At 50.2% G+C, this 13,567-nt stretch overlaps 1 protein-coding gene across 1 annotated transcript in view; it reads right to left on the bottom strand.

The window, feature by feature from the left end:
- MED26 (mediator complex subunit 26) overlaps positions 1 to 13,567 on the bottom strand; it is a 53,926-nt gene that overhangs the window by 39,262 nt on the left and 1,097 nt on the right. The gene's annotated exons all lie outside the window — the stretch shown is intronic.

The following is a 13,567-nucleotide window of genomic DNA, read 5'->3' as shown; positions in this document are numbered from 1 at the left end:
ATGTCAAGCCCTTGGTTTGTGAAGTGGGACTGGTAACCAGATTCAATGAGATCCATGCCCTGGGCTTGGTGACAGAATCATTGATGGAATTAAAATCCTCACTTCCCCCTTGCAACCGCATGGCCTCAGGAAGACAACATCCCAAACTCATCTGTCACAGGAAGACAGTACTAGCATCTTCATGATCAGGGTGACTAAATGGAGGCTAGGCATTATGCCAGGCTCTCAACACACCTCAAACCCCAGAGGACGGTATCAACAGGTGATGGCAATGCCAGCTCCATGTCACAGGTAAAAAGACTGAGGCTTGGAGACATTAAGTGATCTGGTCCAAGGTCACCGAAGTAGAAACCGCTGAGAAGGACCCGAAGCCTTCCAGCTAAGGTCCAGAAGCTGTGCTAAGGGTAGGGTCTGGCCCGGCGCAGGGTCTCACGCCTGTAATTCCAGCACTCTGGGAGGCTGAAGCAGGCAGACCGCTTGAGCTCAGGAATTTGAGACCAGCCTGGGCAACATGGTGAAACCCCATCTCTACAAAAATTACAAAAAAGTAGCTGGGTGTGGTAGCATGTGCCTGTAGTCTCAACTACTCAGAAGGCTGAGGTAGGAAGATCACTTGAGCCGGTGACGTGGAGGTTGCAGTGAGCCGATGGTGCCACTGCACTCTAGCCTTGGTGACAGAGTGAGACCCCATTTCAAAATAAAATAAAAAGGTGGCAGAGTGGGTGGGGAGTGTCTGCCCAGGCCTGGCCCAAGGGAGGGAGGAGGCACGTGCAGGCTCACGTGGGCCTGAGGTCCAACAGACCCCTGGCACCATGGGAGGAATCCAAAGGGCTGAAGGTTGGAGAGAGCCAAGTAACCACCACAGGAGGAGGCTTCCTCCAGGGGTCCGGCCAAGTCCAGGCGCAGTTACCTCAACCCCAATACTCATGAGCTAAATGACTACCATGCTCAGGCCCCACTAAGTCTGAATTCTTACCCGAAACCCAACTGGGTCCTCCCAGGTTAGGCAATGCTACTTCTGTAACCTGAAGTCAGAAATGGACCCACATCCATTTGTAAACTGGTTACTGGCCCTAACAGAATGAATGGCTCACTAAATACCAGCAAGAAAACAACCAACCAGTCTTTGCCTTCAAGGGGAATGGGGGTAGGGGAAATGACAGGCACGTCAGACCGGTTACAGGAGGCGCTGCGGGAAAGATCAGACCAGGATGCCTGGAAGTCAGAAGACAGGGCTACTTATGGAGGCTCTGGACCCTGAGCCCAGAGAGGCAAGGTGGGAGAGAGGGCAGGTGATCAGGTGGGGTGCACAAAAAGGTCAGGAGCTGACTGATGAGCAGCTGAGCCTGGCTGGAGCAGGAGAGGAATAAGGGCTACCTGACCCAGAGCCTGGGGCATAATGTGCTCAGATGATTCTTTCCTGACTCTCTCAGTTGCAAGTGAGGGAAAAGTCAGCTCAAATGGGTTTAATCAAGAAAGAAAACCATAGGCTCACTCAGCTTAAAAGTTTGGGGGCGGCCGGGCATGGTGGCTCACGCCTGTCATCCATCCCAGCACTTTGGGATGCCAAGGTGGGTGGATTACCTGAGGTCAGGAGTTCGAGACCAGCCTGGCCAACATGGCAAAACCCCGTTCTACTAAAAATACAAAATTAGCTGGGCATGGTGGCAGGTGCCTGTAATCCCAGCTACTCGGGAGGCTGAAGCAGGAGAACTGCTTGAACCCAGGAGGCAGAGGTTGCAGTGAGCTGAGACTGTGCCATTGCACTCCAGCCTGGGAGACAGAGCAAGACTCCAACTCCTGCGAAAAAAAGAAAAAAAGAAAAAAAGGTTAGGACAGGCTTCACTTCAGATCAGCCAAGCCACAAGGTCTTAGTCCTCTCTACTCCTCTGACCAGGTCTTACTCCTGGACAGGCTGCCTCCAGGCAGCAAACCTCAGCAGAAAACAGCTCACATCCTCTCCCATTTAAGTCTCCCCAAACTACTCCAGCAAAGTGCTACAACTTTCACAGGCTCTGACTGGGTCACAGGTCTGTCTCTGAACCAATCACTGCCCAGGAAGATGCAGCCCCATGACTGGCCAGTCGTACCTACGTTACTAACCATCCAATGGGCATGGACTGGAGAGAAGAAGGGGCAGCTCTCAGGAAAACGAGGATGCAGAGACCAGGAGGAAGGCAATGGGAGCTAGATGGGCTCTCTACCACCAAGCCTGTGTTTTATTAGGTAGCATGCATGTGAGCACCCAGGATGCTTCATGCACAGGGCCATGTCCCACTCTTAAAAGCCTTCCTATGCAGCATTTTTTACATCTTTCTGAAAAAAACAAAGGCTGCAAACCTAACCTCGTCGAAGGCTGCAAGGTGAATGGCAGGGTCAATGGTTCCAACTCCACTCTGCTTAAGTCCTCCACCCAGGAGAAAGACTGTCTTCTCTACTATACGCCACCTAAAGAGCTGAGACTCTATCCAGTCAGCAACACGACACCACCAGAGAAGTCCATCATCCCAATCTGTTTTCAGACATACAAAGGCAGGAGACTGACTGGGACACTGCTGCACTAGACCCTCTAAAGGTCCAGCTTGCAGGAAGGAGGACTCCAGGATGGCCCCAAGGTGGTCTACAGAGCAGTAGATCATGGCGCCACCAACAGACACAGCACAGCATGACAAGAGCAGAGGTGAAGAAGGTGTATCCACTTTGGAGTGGGCTGTCTAGACATCCAGGCACAGGAGACAGCGCTGGAGAGCAAGTGTCCAGGTGCCAAGGAAGCTGTGGCTCTGAGACAACCTGGGGAAAGTCTTAAGGGCCAAAGACCATGAGCAGAGCTACACAAAGCCAAAACACCTAGGGGGAGCAGGAACCACTGGAAGGGGTTGTGGAGAGAAAAAAAGAGACCAACGCAGCAAGGGGCAAGGGAACCAGGGAGGCACACATCCCCCACTGTTAGGCCCTGTCATTCATTCCAAGTGCCCATGGTGAGCACAGAGAACAGCATCCTAAGGAGAAGACAACCTGGCGTGACAAACACAACAGGCATCCTTGTGCCCAAGGACAGCTCATCTTCCTAAACAGATGATGCCACTTCCTATTTCCCAACTTGAGGGAGCCCACCACCCGACCAGATAGGAAACCATGTCCGCAGTGCTCTCAACATAGAAGAATCATCACCAGGGTGATGAGGAGGTGCCCACTCGGTCACACCCCTAACTCCTCATTGTGCAGACAGCATGTCCAGAGAGGCAATGCACAAGTCTTCCGCATACTATCCAGCACAAATACCACCTGCCAACTACACCAGAACACCTAACATGCTCCCTCCCCACTCCAGGCCAGGGTTTTCACCATTTTCCTTCAGGTACACAGGGCTGTAGCAGCCTAGGAGCACATGCTGTTTCCGTCTGCATAAAAGACCCTGCTCCTTCTGGAAAAACTTCCCTGACTTCCTGTGGGCACTGACACTTTTTACAAGGCCCTCCCATGCCACCCTAAGCCAAGCCAGAGTGTGTCTCCTGAAGTTTCCAGAACTGGAAACTAGAAAGTAACTCCTCTCTACGACAGGTCAAACTCAGGAGCTGCTGCCTTTCCCAACACATGAAGCAGCCCATCCACAAGACTTGCGGACACACACACACACACACATACAGAGAGACACATATACAGACGCAGACATAGTGCCGAGGACCAGAAACAGAAAAGATTCCCTCTCCTTTCTCTCCACTCCAATTTCAATCCCAAACAGCATTTATTTAAGCTCAGCTCAGTGTTTAGAGGGAAAAAGCTGGGCAGCAAACCCAGAAGGAGCTCACAGGAGGGCAGTGCTGAAGCTCTCCTGGGAGAAGACAGGCTCCCCACTCAGGGGCCCCCAAGTTCAGGCACTTGCTTGCCCACCAACCATCAAGGTGAGAAATGAAATGCTTGAGAAACTCCCTTAAGGCAGAAGTGAAGGTGGAATACCCATTCACAAACCTTTCCCTCACAAGGCCGGTGCGGTGGCTCAGGCCTGTAATCCCAGCACTTCGGGAGGCCAAGGCGGGCGGATCACGAGGTCTGGAGATCGAGACCAACCTGGCTAACATGGTGAAACCCCGTCTCTACTAAAAATACAACAAAATTAGCCGGGCTTGGTGGCGGGCACCTGTAGTCCCAGCTACTCAGGAGACTGAGGCAGGAGAATGGCGTGAACCCGGGAGGCGGAGCTTGCAGTGAGGTGAGATCGCGCCACTGCACTCCAGCCTGGGGGACAGAGTGAGACTCCATCTCAAAAAAAAAAACAAAAACAAACCTTTCCCTCACAGACGAGCCTGAGACTTACTTAACATGTAACCCACTTTCGTCACTGCCAGGCAAAAGGGGGAGCAGACACCAACTTCAGGGGCTTACTGAGAGCTCCCCCAGACACACAAGGTGGGGTTGGGGAAATGGAGGCTGCAAAAGAAAGATCACTTCAGTCCACCCCTCTCCGTTAACCGAAGGGGAAGAAGCCAGGCCAGGAAACACAGGTACGAGTTTCCGGTTAACCGAGGGAAGAACAGATGAGAGGAAACAGGCAGGACAATCAGACCCAACAGATCTCCCAGCCTCTGCCCAGGGTCCACAAGTTCAGAGAAGCTACAGGAGAGGCCACAGCTCTTGCCTGGGTCACAGCACAGTTTCCTCATGACTGCAGGAGGCCTGGGGGGGTTCAGATCACCTGGACCGCACCACCTCCCCCAGCATGGGCTCCATTCCAGGCAGTGACTGAAGCACCAGGAGACACTGTCAAGACAGGGAGGAAAAAAACAGCACCACGCAAGACTCTCTCCAGCCCAGGACGGGATCTGAAGCTGCAGCTGGCCAGCACCTGCACTAGGACAGTGTGACAGCGAGGTTCCCAAGGGTGACTACAGGCAAATGCCATCTGCAGTTCAACCAGAACGAGAAGGTACTTACAACTCCACACAGTGACCTCACACCAGCCAAACCACCTTGTTGCTACTCTGGACCTTACACTTCAGTTACTCCCATTTTTGCCTTCTGGAGCCAAGGCCCAACTATGTGACGGTCACCTCAGGAGAGGTGATGACATCAGTGCACATCCACGGACACTGGATCCACTACTCTTCTCCCGTTAACAGGACCTTGATGTCTCCTGGGAACATCCCCTCTATTGTGGGACTGTTTGGGTGGAACTCACACCAGATTCAGGGGTAAACCAATCAACTAATTCAATCAAACTGCTGATTCAATCAAAGCTCAGAAAAGGCATTAGGAAATGTTTGGTGGGGATTCCGGCAGAGTCGGGAGTTCGGTGAGGGAAAATCCTGAAACTGCTGGGACGGAGAGGAAGACATCCTACTGTGTGAAGGCAACACTGCAAAAGAGGGAGAGAGAAAAACCACGTCCTCACCTGACCGCAGACTTGCCTTTGGGCCTGCGTGACCGTCAGCCCCTTTGTGTCTAAGCTCCTGCCACCAGAACAGCACTAACCTCCCTCTAGGGCTGGACAGGCCACAGAATTAGTATAGGAAGTAAAGACAGGTGCTGTGCAGGCAACCAGTTAAGTGAACATGGAAGGAAACAATGTGAACCAATGACCACACAAAAGGATAAAGCTGTTCTTATTTTATATCCCTTCACATCAGTATCATGGGTCTCCCACTGACAGCACTGAAAAGCCAGCTTGAGGACTGCTTGCCTAGGCACCATGCAAGATGCACCTGGGAGGTGAATGGAGTTGGCAGCATCTATAAAGGGTTCTAGAGGGCTGGCCTGCAGAACAGGAGGGCTGTTAGCTACCATGGTAACTACCACATCACCCTGGTGGGAAAGAGGATGTGGCCACCTCTCCGTGCCTATCTCAAGCTGGGCCAGGAACCTGATGACTAGAAGGGGGGACATCAAAACAAGTCATCAAGGGGATAAGAAGAACCTAAACCCAGTGTGTGCAGGTGGCTGCCCAGAGAGCCAATGTGACCAGGAGTGTGGGTGGGAAACAGAAGAGTGCACTGCCGTGCTGAAGGCACAAGCAGGCAGTGGGGCCGCCAGGGCCTGGGAGTGCTGCCAGCCCACTGGGCTCTTGGTGTGGGCCATGGGTCACACGCACCTGAGTCCTCCCAGTAACTCACCACTGCTGACGCCTGCACCACAAAACCCCCACCAGAGTCAAGGCCAGCCACAGCCAACACCCTACAAAACCATGCTGTGCACCCAGCACATCAGTACCCGAGTCTCCACAGCAGCCATGAGGCTGACCCACCACAGGGTGTGGCCTGGACAAAGCAGCACCCCACTTTCTGGCCAGAACAAATGAAAATCTGGGTGGATGTGTGTCCAGGAATGCCATATGTTTTCTCACATAACCAAAAAAGGCCAAAGGATCGCTGGGGACCCAGCCTTCACAGACAAAGTGACATTTGAACAGTGTCTAGGGAACACAGACAGGCAGAAATCTAAGATCAAGTGCCACCTTCTCTATTAGGGTGAAAAATACCAGATGAGAAAGAAAGAGGAAAACACACCTCACACCCCTTCCTCAGCCAGTTCCAGAGAAAGCACAGAGCATTTCAGGGACCACTGTCCTCCCAGTCTGGCGTAAAAGCAGCGCACAGATGAATCCAGCATAAAGAGCTGGACCCAGGCAAGAAAGGGGGAGTGCCTGCGCAGCACGTGCCCACTGGCCTCTCACAGATGACATGGAAGGCAGCCAGCAGGTGGGTGTGTTCCAACCCCAGCCTCATCCCACCTAGCCCCTTCTTCCAGCCGTGTCCGCTGAACCTCAGTTTCCTCACCAGCACCTGCCTCCTGTTTAATCTACACCTGCTACGAAGATTAAATGTGTTTTGAATGCAGGTGAAGTGCTGAAAACTGCTGGCACCTAGGACCTGCTCAGTAACGCTGACAGCCATTCCCAAAACTGGCCCTGTTCACAGTAAGAGCACCAAGCATTTGGGCACCCACGTGCTGTGGCAGTTCAAGATACTAAGGGAGCAACTCCTGCTCTCCTACTTGGGCACTTCACAATCACATGGAAAATGTAACCAACAAGACCTGTTATCAGCAGGAATATACGGTGTTAAAACGATGAACGGCTCCTGAGAGAGATGGTCTTGGATTAAACCAGGCAAGGTTTCAGAAAAGGGAGGCAGCAGGGATGACAGGAGGTTCCCAACTGGAGGCAGCACAAAGGTCAAATTCCAGGTGTCACACACATACAGGTAAGGCCTGCTCTCAGAGTTACACTGATGCTGTTTTGACGACAAGACACAACTTCATTTCGAAGCACAATGGATTAGGAGTAGGTTCTGTCCTCGAATTTTCTTTAAAACAGTTACTCAAAGCACACCTGTTGTTACGTGAAGGTTCCAGAAGGTTTCTGATGATAAAAATAAACCCTTATACTCAAAAAGGTTTGGAGCCACTAGGCTAGAGGAATTTAAAGGGGGAAAAGTTGTAGGAACTGGGAAGGAATGGAATTAAAAATGTAACATTTGAAAACACTTCATGTTTGCAAGGGTACACCTTAGAAGACGCAACGCAGTTCAGCTTCCATGCCTGGCACCACTGAGGTGGGAAGCGGAAGACTGTCATAGTTAAGCCCTCTGACATCAGAACCACCCAGTGATGGATTCAGACCCAAGGCTTCTGGTTCCCTTGTCTGCAATACCAGACAAATCGGTGAATCTCTCCTAGTCCCTAAAATGAAGATGAAGCACCTACCCTAGAAGTAATTCAAAGAAGCAATGAGACGCTCCACACAGTAGCGTCTGGCACTGTGTAAGTGCTCAGTAAACAGAGGCTGTTCATCTTGCAGCCTCTGCTGCCCAACAGAGACTGCTGCTGGCACACAGGAGACTGAGCCTAACTCCGCATGCAGGGGAAACCTGATGAGTCCCCCGAGGATTTCCAAGATTTATTTTCCTGCAGTGGATGAACCCAGGAAACTTTGCTGCAGTCCCAGTAACATCCAAAGGCCTTTAACCCCAATTGCCTGGCAATCCTTGGTATATGAGTTCCCAGAGGGCAGCTGGTACTTCACCTGACATGACCCATCTCCTTTTGAATAGGCTCCATAGAGAATCACAACCTCCTGGTACTTGGCTGGTCACAGAATCCAATGGCCTATACACAGAATCCAAGGGCCTGGGCATGTCCACATAGCCACCTCACAGTGCCCCCAGACTGTGTTAAGCTCTGACAATAATCCACCGCTCCCCTAAGCACATCACAGAACTCTCACCTTCCCTACCCCTAGGCTTGCCTCCAAAAGCCACACAGAGCAAATCTAATGCAGAAGGTACAACACCACCCCAAATGCTGAAAATCAGTGCCGCGTACAGGCTACCCCAAGACCCTTTCTGTTTTCTCAAGCCCAGACACCCCGACCATACCCACAGACACAGCTCGACATCTGCCTGCGCCCCATCCCACGGCAAAGAGGGAAAACTGTGCAATAATTTGCCGACTATTCCTTCCAGCTCTGTTCCACTCATGCCAGAGACGACGCAAGAAAAGCCTGCCTGCCTGACTACAGAACTTATTCTGAAAAACTGGATGACAGAATATACTTAAGAAAGCCATCTCATATTCTTAAGAATTCTCAACTGTTTTCAAATAAGGCACGGGGAGAACTGTTCCATTTGGACTTGAGACCTGCAGCACCATCAGGCCATCCGACTGCCGAGCCCACATGCCATGGCACCCCCCACCCAGCTCATTCATGACCATGCTCTATCTGCCCTCCTCCCTGTGAAGCGCCAGGCCCCTTTGGCACAGGAGGTGGGCATCTTCAGGTCTGTATCCTCTACACTCATCACACGAGCACTTGCTAATCAGTTAGTGACTGAAATGTAACTGCAGTGCCTCCCAAGGCATGGAATCCATTCAGAGAAGACCTTTAAATAGAGCATGCAGAATTATCGGTGTGTCTTTCTCACTCAGGAAATGCTTCCCGGTTCAGGGAATCCCTATGGCAAATCCATACCCTGCTCTGAGAGTGAAAAGCAGCTGTTTTGGAAGGTGCTCCCAGCATGGGTGCTAGCGAGATCACACTGGAATGAAATGCCCTGCCTCTCCTGTACTCACTGGGCCACAAACTCGGCCACCCATTCTGACAACCAGCTACCGGTCCCCAAAGGGACCAGGCAGACGCGGGACAGCCTACCACTAGAAATACAAAGGAAAAGCACAACGTGCAGTGACAAAGCACCCAGTTTCCAGAAGGAGACGATAGTGGGGGAGTGGCCAGGGGACCCCTCCCACTGGACTGGAGTCACCTGGAGTCAGTCTGGTTAAACTGGAGCTCAGTCTGAGAAGATGTTTGCAGGCCCCAAAATCAAGAAAAGGCAAGCCCAGGTGTCCTCCTTCACCTAAGAGAGCTTGGCGCCCTTAAGGTACATGTCCTATCTTACACAGTTGCCCAGGGGCTGACGTGACCATGGTGCCTTTTTACATCTGTATGCAGGACAAAGCCCCTGCCACACGCTGGTCTTGGACAGTCCTCCAGGGCTCGGGGACCTCCAACCAGGACAGCACAGTCTGAGGACCACACAGAAACCTCAGTGAGGACAGACTGTAAAGTCCACTTTTTCCTGAGGGACAGAATGAGTCAAAGACAAGGACATATACCTGTGTCACAGGTGACACTTGCTACCTTTCTGTTTCCCGAAGTCAGAGAACACCACGCTGCTCCTCTGCTGTGTCCTGGCCACAATAGACAGAGTAAAGACAGAAGAGTCCCTGACTCTGGGCAACTGTGAAGCAGTGGGCATTTACATGTTTGGGTTTAGGGTCCCCTACTATTTTGGATAGGGTCAGAATCAAAAGTCCTTCATTTTGCAATTTATACTATTCTGCTTTTCTGCAGAATAAATGGCATTTTAAGTTAATATCAAAAGTGCTGTAATGTTGAAGTAGAGAGCAAACTGGTGACACAGACTCACGAAAAGTTCCACATTAGTTGCTAGTTGCCACACCGTGGTCTGGCCCAGGTTTCTGTCCGTGACAGAGACCTTAAGATGTTCATGGGACAGGCTGTCTCATATCATCACCCTGTTAGATCTAACATAGGTAGATCCAGCCCCAGGCTGTAATCTCACATAAACTTGTAGGGGATGTTACAGGATCTCCACAAGTTTTCTTATCAGCTCAAAAACGCTGCCCCCTCGTGCCTCTTCTGGAGCCATCTCTCCATCTTTCAAGACAGCGTGGTGGTGTTCAGAGTTGGAAGGACTCTAAGGACTGTCATTTAATGACTCTGGGTAAGTCCCTAACTTTGGTTCCACCACCTCCCATTAAGTCAGTAAGAAACAAAAGCATTTTGTCCTCTGCTTGCCCCAGGAGACACCACTGAGCAGCACCTACTACCTGATGCTGCCGGCTTCTGCACCTGCAAAAGGGGAGACTGGCTCTCCCACTCACAAGGCTGTTGGGAGGAAGCAGAACTCTCTGACAGGGTGCCACACAAACTAACAAAGCATACACCTTGGTTTAAAATTTCGTTAGCTGAGAAACTTCAAACAATGTACCTTGCAAAGATATATGAAAAACAAAACAAAACAAAAAACCCTTCTAGAACAATTGACATTAGACTCTGCTGTCCCTTCCAGGATCTGAACTTAGATCTGGAAGGAGGTTTATGGGGTGCATACACTCGTTCCCAATCCCACCCTGTGGACAAGAAATCTGCAGGGAAGTCAAGGTAAGCAACATCCAACCTTCCAATTCTTAGGTGGGAAAATTATCTTTCTTGCTGGGTCTCTCTGCAGAGTGCCTTGGTCACCTCCCCCTTGGTCTCTGTTGCCTGAAGAGCTGTAAGAAAGCAAGCAGCTCCCAAGGACGTTTCCCACTCAGAGCCTGACAGCTGGAGGCACTGACACAAGCAGCCAGGGCTAGTTCAAGTCCCTCTTTGCTGCAGGACCTTCTCAGGCCTCTCCCTGCTCTGAACACAGGACATTCACCTGCAGTTAGCAAGCCCTGCCCTGTGCTGTTATTTTATTTGTCATGAGGATGCAGTACACCGTCTACTATCTGTCAGACCTTTCCTCTAAAAGCTAAGTTTGTTAATCATCACTTAACATCCATATTCCTCACAGTTCTACTGAGTAGCGTCTCAAGCCACCTGTGATTCCTTCCCTCTCCAAAGTTCTGCATTAGAATATTCCCCGACTGTACTTTTGGGCATAAAGCCGTTACAAAGGCTTCCTAGTAAAACGGGGCTCACATGTAGCTCCTCAGGCACGGGTCCCAGACGGATGCTAGGGTTCAGTCAGTTTAAGCAGCAGACAGAAAGTGTGCCAAATGCTTCTGCTCTAGAGGGAGAAGACAAGACATGAAACATCCCAAGAAGCTTGCATGCCGCACAGGAAGATAAAGCTTGTACCTCCACAAAACAAAGAGTGTCCCAGGCAGATGGGAACTGAATCACCTGCTGAGGAGACTGCTCACTACGGCTGCTGTGCGAGAGTAAGACACAGTCCTTCACTTTACCCACAATGCAGCGAGAGTAAGCTGGAACAATCACGCACACACTGCGCTTCGGAGAGATTTTCAACACCCTGGGCTGAAAGGGTGCACGACGAAAAGAAAAGCTCCGACTGCTCTGAAAAACCGTTAGTAGCCTTTTGAAAAGGGGAGTAGAGGATTTACTTTATTACTGAATTGGCAGAAATTATTAACTCTGAGCCTGCTGCTATAGGAATTCAAATGCATACTCCAGGGGCTAAAAGAGCACAGAAACAACTTTCCTCCTAAGAATTCCTTTGTCAAGGAGATGGTGGGTAAACACGACTTCGTCACTTCCCTAACTTTCCAGATACTTTTGGATATTAGGTCAGTTCCTGACACTGATTTTGCAAGCAATAGCTAAGTTTGTTAACCATAATTGCATGCCCATAAAGGTAAGCATTACATGACACAATTCTCTGCCGCTTCTCTCAGAAGAGGTTTAATTTTAGTGTTGGCTCTTCAACACTGTCCCCGTTTTTTTTTTTTTTTTTTTTATTTTCCACGAGCATCTTAAATATGTGTCAACTAAATATCCAGTAGTGGAATTCATCATTGGGCAGGGCAGAGAGGAGAGAGCGGCACACCGGCAGCACCTGTGCTGGAGCCACCTGCTCTCACCTGAGCCCACATTGATCCGAGAGAAACTGCAGACGCACTGACATGCCCGGCTCTCACCACCACCTCCGCCAGCAAACCCCGTCCACTGCAGCTCTGTTTCTGCATGGTGTTTGCTCAAAGCGAACGGTCCCGTCAAACGGCCCCTAACAGCGCTCAGAGGATCAATCACAAAGGAGGCACTTTCCTCATTGCTCATAATCAAGAAGATAATTTCCCAAATCCATCCACCCCATGTTAGTAGGACTCTGCCCAAGATCATCACCAAAGTCCCTGAAAATAAGCGATATGAAATGCAAATTCCATGTCAGGTAACATAACCAGGGACCTATATAACATTTCTGCATGAGCTGAGACACACAAAACTAAGATTTGTTCCGTCCTCTTTTCTTCTGCCTCAAGGAACCCTTTTGATTAGAGCCTTACACAATACTGGAAACTGTGAGGTCACTGGAGTGACCTAATCTACAACACTGTGATCGCCTGTCAAAGTGCCGCCTGATCCCAAAGCTCTCTGAGGTGGCATTAAGGATCAGTGCTAATATCTCAGCAACCTCTCAGACTCTCCAGAAGGAAAGCGAGTGCGTGAAATTCAAAAAATTACCTTCTGGCTCCACAAAAGATGTACAAGTCACCAAGGCTATTTTTTTCATGTCACTAGTTTTATCCTCTAATATTTCAATCTTAAAATTGCAGTGGCACCAGTTACTGCAAAAAGGACATTCGAGAAGGTTTTATATAGCTTATGCCCACTCCACCCCCAAAGTCATAACAAAAATGTATAATATAACATTTGTTAAAGACAATTACCATCAAGTCAATGTTAATGGGACCTGAATACCAGGGATAAGAGAAGTACTTATATCACAGCAAAAACAGGGCCTTAGAAGAAAACTCATAACCCTTCAATCTTACCAAAAATTGTATAAGTCAACGTGAATTATTCCAAAAACATCATCAGAGTTAAGCATACTGCTAAGAGTAATCAGCCAAGCTCATGTAAAACTGCAAGTAAAAACCCCTACGGTGAGAGAAACCTGAGTTACCTGGCCAAGCCAAAGATGATTGTTTTCTTCCATTCACAGCATATTAAAAAGCGATCTCAATGGCTACTTCCTGGGAAGCAGGGCCTCACTTCATACCTGGATGCTACTGCATCTTCCCACAGCCCTGCTCCTGCCGCGGGAAGTATGACCCCTACTGCCAAGAAACTCTTGGAGAAAATATGAGAATAGATCAGTCTTCCCACCCCCACCCCACCCCCGCAACAACACACATACACACACACATACACAGCCACACATACGGAGGGGGAAGGGGCGGTCCCTCCGCAAACAGTATCCTCAGCAAAGGGGCACCTGAGGAAGCGACACCCTGGAGTTAACCCTGACAGTCTGGGTCAATAGCCACCAGGCTGAGACCCCCAGGTGAGGGAAAGAGCCTACTGAAACAGGGCTCTTGGGTAAAC

The sequence above is a fragment of the Chlorocebus sabaeus genome, chromosome 6, assembly GCF_047675955.1.
Source record: "Chlorocebus sabaeus isolate Y175 chromosome 6, mChlSab1.0.hap1, whole genome shotgun sequence".
Classification (NCBI taxonomy): Eukaryota; Metazoa; Chordata; class Mammalia; order Primates; family Cercopithecidae; genus Chlorocebus; species Chlorocebus sabaeus.
The sequence above is the reverse complement of the archived record's forward strand: the minus strand, read 5'-3'. Positions and strand labels throughout refer to the sequence as shown.